Below are 6,271 nucleotides of genomic sequence, written 5' to 3'. Positions count from 1 at the left end.
GTAGTTCAGCTATAGAATACTGACATCCATTTGCCCAGATGTCTTCTCTTTCCGATTTCCCAAATTAGGGGCTGTTTGTCCTCTTGTGTGAGTGATTTCTAGGCTTCCCATGTATATGACATAAGTTCACAGGCAGGAAAGGGAAATTTCTGTTTCCATGTGTCATGTTCAAAGAGAGAATCTTTCCCAGAGGCCTCCTGGGCTCACTGGACAGGCTTATCACATATCTCTTATACAACTCATTAGTAAATGAAATGGAATAAAGCATCCCATTAGCTTAACTCAGCAGTGATCTTACAGAAATCAAGTCCTAAGACCTTTTTAGGGAACTCATGAGGTTAGATCATTTTTCTTAATGAGGCTAAACTATTACTTGTCTTTTCCACTGTATTGAAACTGTAGAAGCAGCCATGGTGTGCGCCTCTGTTCATAATTCAACACTGATTAAAGGAGAGGAACCAAACTGTGCTGGTAGTTGTGTCTTTCACTCTTAGGAGCTCATGTAAAGTTTCATGTTTTAAGTGTTTGGTTTCTTGGTGCATACTGACATGTTCAGTTATCACAGTCTAATTATTCCTTGTGTAATATTTCAAATTTAGGGCTGAAATGGCCACATCTTATTAGAACACTTTTTCCCCACTGAAAGACTAGCAAACAGAACGTGGTTATTCTGATTTGGGTCTTTTACAGACATTTTGTTGTACATGAATAAAATAAGCCTGTCACTTGAAGGAAAACAACTGACAGCATTTGTGGCAAATGATAAAATTCCAGCTTTCAGGCGAAAATTAGATCGTTGGAGAACTTGTATCCACCCCTGGGAGCTTCTCAGCATCCAGGGTTGAAAGATTTCTCTGTTAAGCTGATGAGACTAGTGGTGATATTAACAAGATTGATCATTAGATGGTATGATGAAATATGTCAGCATTAGAAAGATTCCCAAAACTCAATGAACAAATATTTCCTCAATGACTGATGCATGTTACAAAACTATAGAGGGGTAAAAAGAGCAGAATATGAAGGATAACAGAATTAAAAAAAATTGCTAATCTGTTTCCAGACTCTGTATTATAATTAATTGTCAAGAAACTACTGGTTCTTGAATGTTAATATAATACTAAAGAAAGATATTCAGCAGATAAGAGCACTGACTGCTCTTACAGAGAACCCAGGTTCAGTTCCCAGCACCCACATGGTAGCTAACAACCATCTGTAATTCCAGTTCCAGGGGATCTGACACCCTCTTCTGACCTCCATGGGTGTTGCACCACACAGGTGCACTTACATACATGCAGGCAGGCAATATACTCATACACATAAAAATTTTTATAAATACAATAAATAAAAGAAATTTTTTGGTCTTTTTGAGACAGGGTCTCCCTGTAGCTCCAGCTGTCCTGGAACTCACTATGTAGACCAGGCTGGCCTTGAACTAACAGAGATCTGCCTTCCTCTGCCTCCCAGGTGCTGGGATTAAAGCCGTGTGCCACCACACCTGGCTAATGAATAAAATATTTTTAAAAGAAAAATATCAGGGCATGGTGGTGTATGCATTTAATCCCAGCACTGGAGAGGCAAAGGCAGGCAGATCTCTGTGAGTTCAAGGCCAGCCTCGTCTACATAGTGAGTTCCAGGACAACTAGAAATACAGGGAGACCCTGTCTCAAAAAGACCAAAAAAAAGAAAAGTAAAGAAAAATATCCAAAATTGTCTGGAAAAGCTATTACAATACTTTTTCCTCTGTCAATTACATATTTGTGAGAAAGAAAAGAGAGCAAAACAAGAGACTGAGACTAAATCAGCAAACTGGATGTAGTACCAGACATGAGAATCCATACCTTTAATTAAGAAGATGAATGATTTCTTTATTTTGAAAACCTTAATTATTTTTCTACAAAAATGTGTAATTTTTAAATACATATTTGTCTGTCTCACAAGACTAAGAGAAACCAGCATTTGCAAGCACTTTTCAGCCCAAGTTGATCTGATCTGGAACTCACTATGCAATTCTAGGCTGGACTCAAATGCATAACAACTATCCTGTCTTAGTTTTTCAAGTGCTGGGATTATAGGAATAAACCACCACATAACCAGCCTATGCTATTTTTATTTTGAATGAATATTTAAAAATTATATCATGGTAAGCACAGAGAAAAACAATCCAATATATACCCAAACGTACTTTGCAATCCTCAACCGTCTTAAAGAATGGAAAAAGACCCTGAAATCAAAATGTTTGTGACTCACTTACTTTCGAATAATTAAAAATAAGCCATTTGGGAGCTGGAGACATGGCTCAGTGATTAAGAGCACTGGCTGCTCTTCCAGAGGCCCACAGTTCAGTTCCCAGTATCCACATGGGGGCTAACAACCATCTGTAACTCCAGTTCCAGGAGATCTGATGCCCTCTTCTCATCTCCATGGGCACTGCACAACACTGGTGTACTTAACACACATGGAAGCAATATACTAATACACATAAAATAAAAATAATAAATATTTTAAAGATAAACTATTTGGAACTTTGGTTCTGCCTCCCATGTGATAATATTATTTTCTGTTTACTCAGTAAAATCAGAATTCTATTAACAAGTAGAAGCAGGGGGGAATGGCCAATGGTTTGATAAGAAAACAGCTATCTGTTAGGACTAAAACTAAGGAGAATTTTTCCTCTGCCACAAGGCAGTCACTAAGCTGTGGTCCCTTCCAGACAATGTTGCCAAAAGAATCTTGGTATCAGGAACAAAAGCCTCATGTTGCAATGCTCTTTGGCTACCAGATTTAAGGGGAAGGTTTTCTTGATAAATTGCACAGAGATAGTAGACAGAGGTAGCTAGGTAGGTGTCGGTCATGCCCATTTGGGCTTAGCCAAAAGCAATGATGTGTTTTGCTCCAAGCTGAGGGAGTTTTGTATTTTTCCTAAGGAATATAAAACAGTGACACCTCCCACTTCTATCTCATACCAAGATTGTAGGTATCAGCTATATCTGGGCTAACTTCTACACTTCAAACTTGTCATGACTGTTTTCAATGGTAGGTTGGTTATTACTCAAGAAAATTAATTCAGTGACTTAAAGGGAGTAAATAGAAATAGAGTCTAACAATATTGACGTGAGCTTAAAGAACAGGGTGGTGAAAAAAACAGTCATGGGATATATAAGGATCCTGTAAAATGACTGGGGAAGTCATAACACTTACCCATTAATCAGAATTAGAGACACCATAGGTGCTGGATTAGGGCATTTAAAGGGATTTCTCCTTTGGACATACTGAATTGAATATCCTTAAAGGTTAGTGGGTAAAGATGTCCATTAAGTATTTGTCCACTAGAAAGTCTGACCTTTAAAAGAGAGATTAGACTCAGAATACAATTTTTAGAGTGTTCAATATAAAGGACACAGTTGAAGTTGCAGGAATTGCTGAAATTTCTTTTCCCCTGACAAATAATATAAAGTGATGAGGTAGTCAAAGTTAGAGACACAGGAAATGGAGATTGGAAAAGTGTAGAGACCTGGCTAGCCTTAATCTCACAGAGCTCCACCTGCCTCTGCTGCCCAAATGCTGGGATTAAAGGTGTGTGCCACTATGCCTACCTTAAAAGTATTTCTGAAGATGTTAAAGGTTTCCACAAGGCAGGTATTACCCTAGAATGCACGTTGAAGATTTAAAAAGTCAGTAAGATTTGACAAGAAGCTAATAATGACTTTAAAAAAAACTATTTTAGTACAGGTTCGATTTACAGAAAATTACAAATATAGTATAGAGAGTTCCTACATACTTAACACATACTTTCTTTTATTATCAATGAGTATACTTGCTACTATTATGAACTAATACTATTTTCATTTGTTTGTCTGTCTGTGTAGCTACCTACCTATTGACAAGATCTTGCCATATTTCCCAGGCTGGCCTTGAATTTCTCAGCTTAAGCAATCCTCCTGTCTCAGCCTCCTGAGTAGCTGGGATTCTAGGCATACACCTCTGTCTGGTTCATTCTGACACACTTTTATCAACTAAAGTCCATAGTTTATCCAGTTTCCTTAGCTTTAAACCAAAGACTTGTTTATGCTTCAGAATCACGTCTGTGTTCCACATTACCTTTAGTTATCAAGTCACCTCTTGCTCATGACAGTTTCTCAAATTTTCAGTTTTATTTTTTATTGGATGACCTTGACAATTCAAGGAGCACCTACCTGTCAGATATTTCGTAGAATGACCCTGATGTTTTCCTCATGCTTATACCGAGGTTATGGGCTTCAGAGAAGATAGCTTTCTGCTAATTAAGGAATGTAGAACCCTTCCTTTCTGAGTCAGCACCGAGGTATGTAGAACTCTGCCCTGTTCGTTGCTTACATGATTACCGCAGGAAAGTTTAGAAATAAAACCTGAGTCTTTTGCCACTTAACATTTATGAGGAAGGAGGTGGTGTGTGTGTGTGTGTGTGTGTGTGTGTGTGTGTGTGTGTGTGTGTATGTGTGGTTGCTGAGTCACTGGGGATCAAACCTATGATATAACAGGTACTCCACACATGTGCTTTACCACAGAGAACATTCTTAACCCTGAAGTGCCATTTTTACCACATCATATCAAAGGCACATCTACCAGCCTGATTCATCACTATTGATGCCCACTGACCACCATACTGAGCACGTCTGTCAGATGTCCCCACTAGATAGCTGCCCTTCTTCCTCTCTTCCTTACTCCCTGAAAGGACGTTACCTGGCGTGGCCTTCATTTAATGAATGGAAAGTTAGGCTCTAACTTTTTCATGGAAAGTCCACATAAATTATTTGGAATTCTACAAGGGATATTTCTCTGTTCTCCCCCATTTATTAGTGTATTCAATTATTTGTTTATATCAGTACAGACTCATTAATATTTATTTTAAACTCAAGTTAAAACATAAAATAGCTTTTGCTTCCTTGTGCAAATCTTTCCAGATTTGACCCCTGGGACCTCTTTCATTTGGCTCCCGTGTCTGTCACATACCCTTTTTGAATTATGAGCCATTTCCCCAGTGTGCTGAGCACAGGGTATCAAGGAGTATCTCAATACTGAAACACTGGGATACTTAAATAGCAAGGAAAAATGTTACATTGTCTTTAACACATTGTAACCTCATAAACATGCAAACCGATGAAAGCCATAGTTGTGCCATGAAAAACCCCAAAACATTTTTTAAAAATCCCAGGGTGGCCACTTAAAATTTCTATCTGATACAACTGAGGAAGTAAGTCTTTACCGCCTGTTATTACTGCTTACATATTTGGCATACACTTAAAACAAAACAGAGTAGTGTGGTAAATGTTAATTATGATGTGAGTGTGCCAGAATTTTTGATGTGCCCAAAACTTCTCTGTGAATGCCAACAGTGCAGGATTATAGAGAAGATGATTTGATTTTAGGTCTCATTTAAATTCTTGTAAAGACTTGATCTTCAGAAATGCCATAAAATTGTTTTCCAACGAATAGGTAATTTTTCTCACAGTGAATATCTTCTAGCAGTAAAGCAATTTTGAAATAGGAGACAAAATTTATGTTCATTTTGTTCTCTGACCATTTCTTCAGTTAAATTAACTGGTAAAATTTTAAACTTTTATGGGGAGTGAAAGAAATTCAAATGATTTGGGTGTGTTCCTGAATAGAATGCAGACAAGTTAAAGTTGAAGAGAAAATATTCATTCATAATCACCTTACACATATGTTATCATCAGTGTTTCATGGCTTTCAGGCCAGGGAAGCCATTTGCAGCAGTTATTCTAGTAGGATTTATGACGTATCTTCTTTATACTGAATGATCTCTGGATGTTGATGTGATACTACACTGAACAAGGCATAGTCCCTGCTACCAAGGAATTGGTGAGTATAGGACACATCCTGGTTCAGGGAGGGTACAGACAGGTCAACCACAGGTGCAAGCTCTGCTGTGGTGGGAAGTCTAATTGCTACTGTGCAGAAGGACTCCCAGCCCGGAGTTGGTCTGAGTAGGGAAAGGTGCATGGAAACTCAGAACAATACCTAAAAGGAATCCTAAAGCACAAGGATGAAGGGAGGAAGGGTACAGAGGAAAGGGGGCACTTTGAACAGGGGAAAGCTTAACATTTCAGGAAACAAACAAGACTTTCGGTATGGCCTGGGCCACAGAGTTCTAGAGCTACACTGCCCAACAGAAGTACATTGCAAGCCATAGACATAATTTAAACATTTTCAGAAGTTACATCAAGACACTATAAAGGATCTAGTAAATTTTTAATGCAATTTTATTTAATTC

Source organism: Nannospalax galili, unplaced genomic scaffold (assembly GCF_000622305.1).
Source record: "Nannospalax galili isolate Female #2095 unplaced genomic scaffold, S.galili_v1.0 scaffold115, whole genome shotgun sequence".
Taxonomy (NCBI): Eukaryota; Metazoa; Chordata; class Mammalia; order Rodentia; family Spalacidae; genus Nannospalax; species Nannospalax galili.
Note: the sequence above shows the minus strand (reverse complement) of the source record.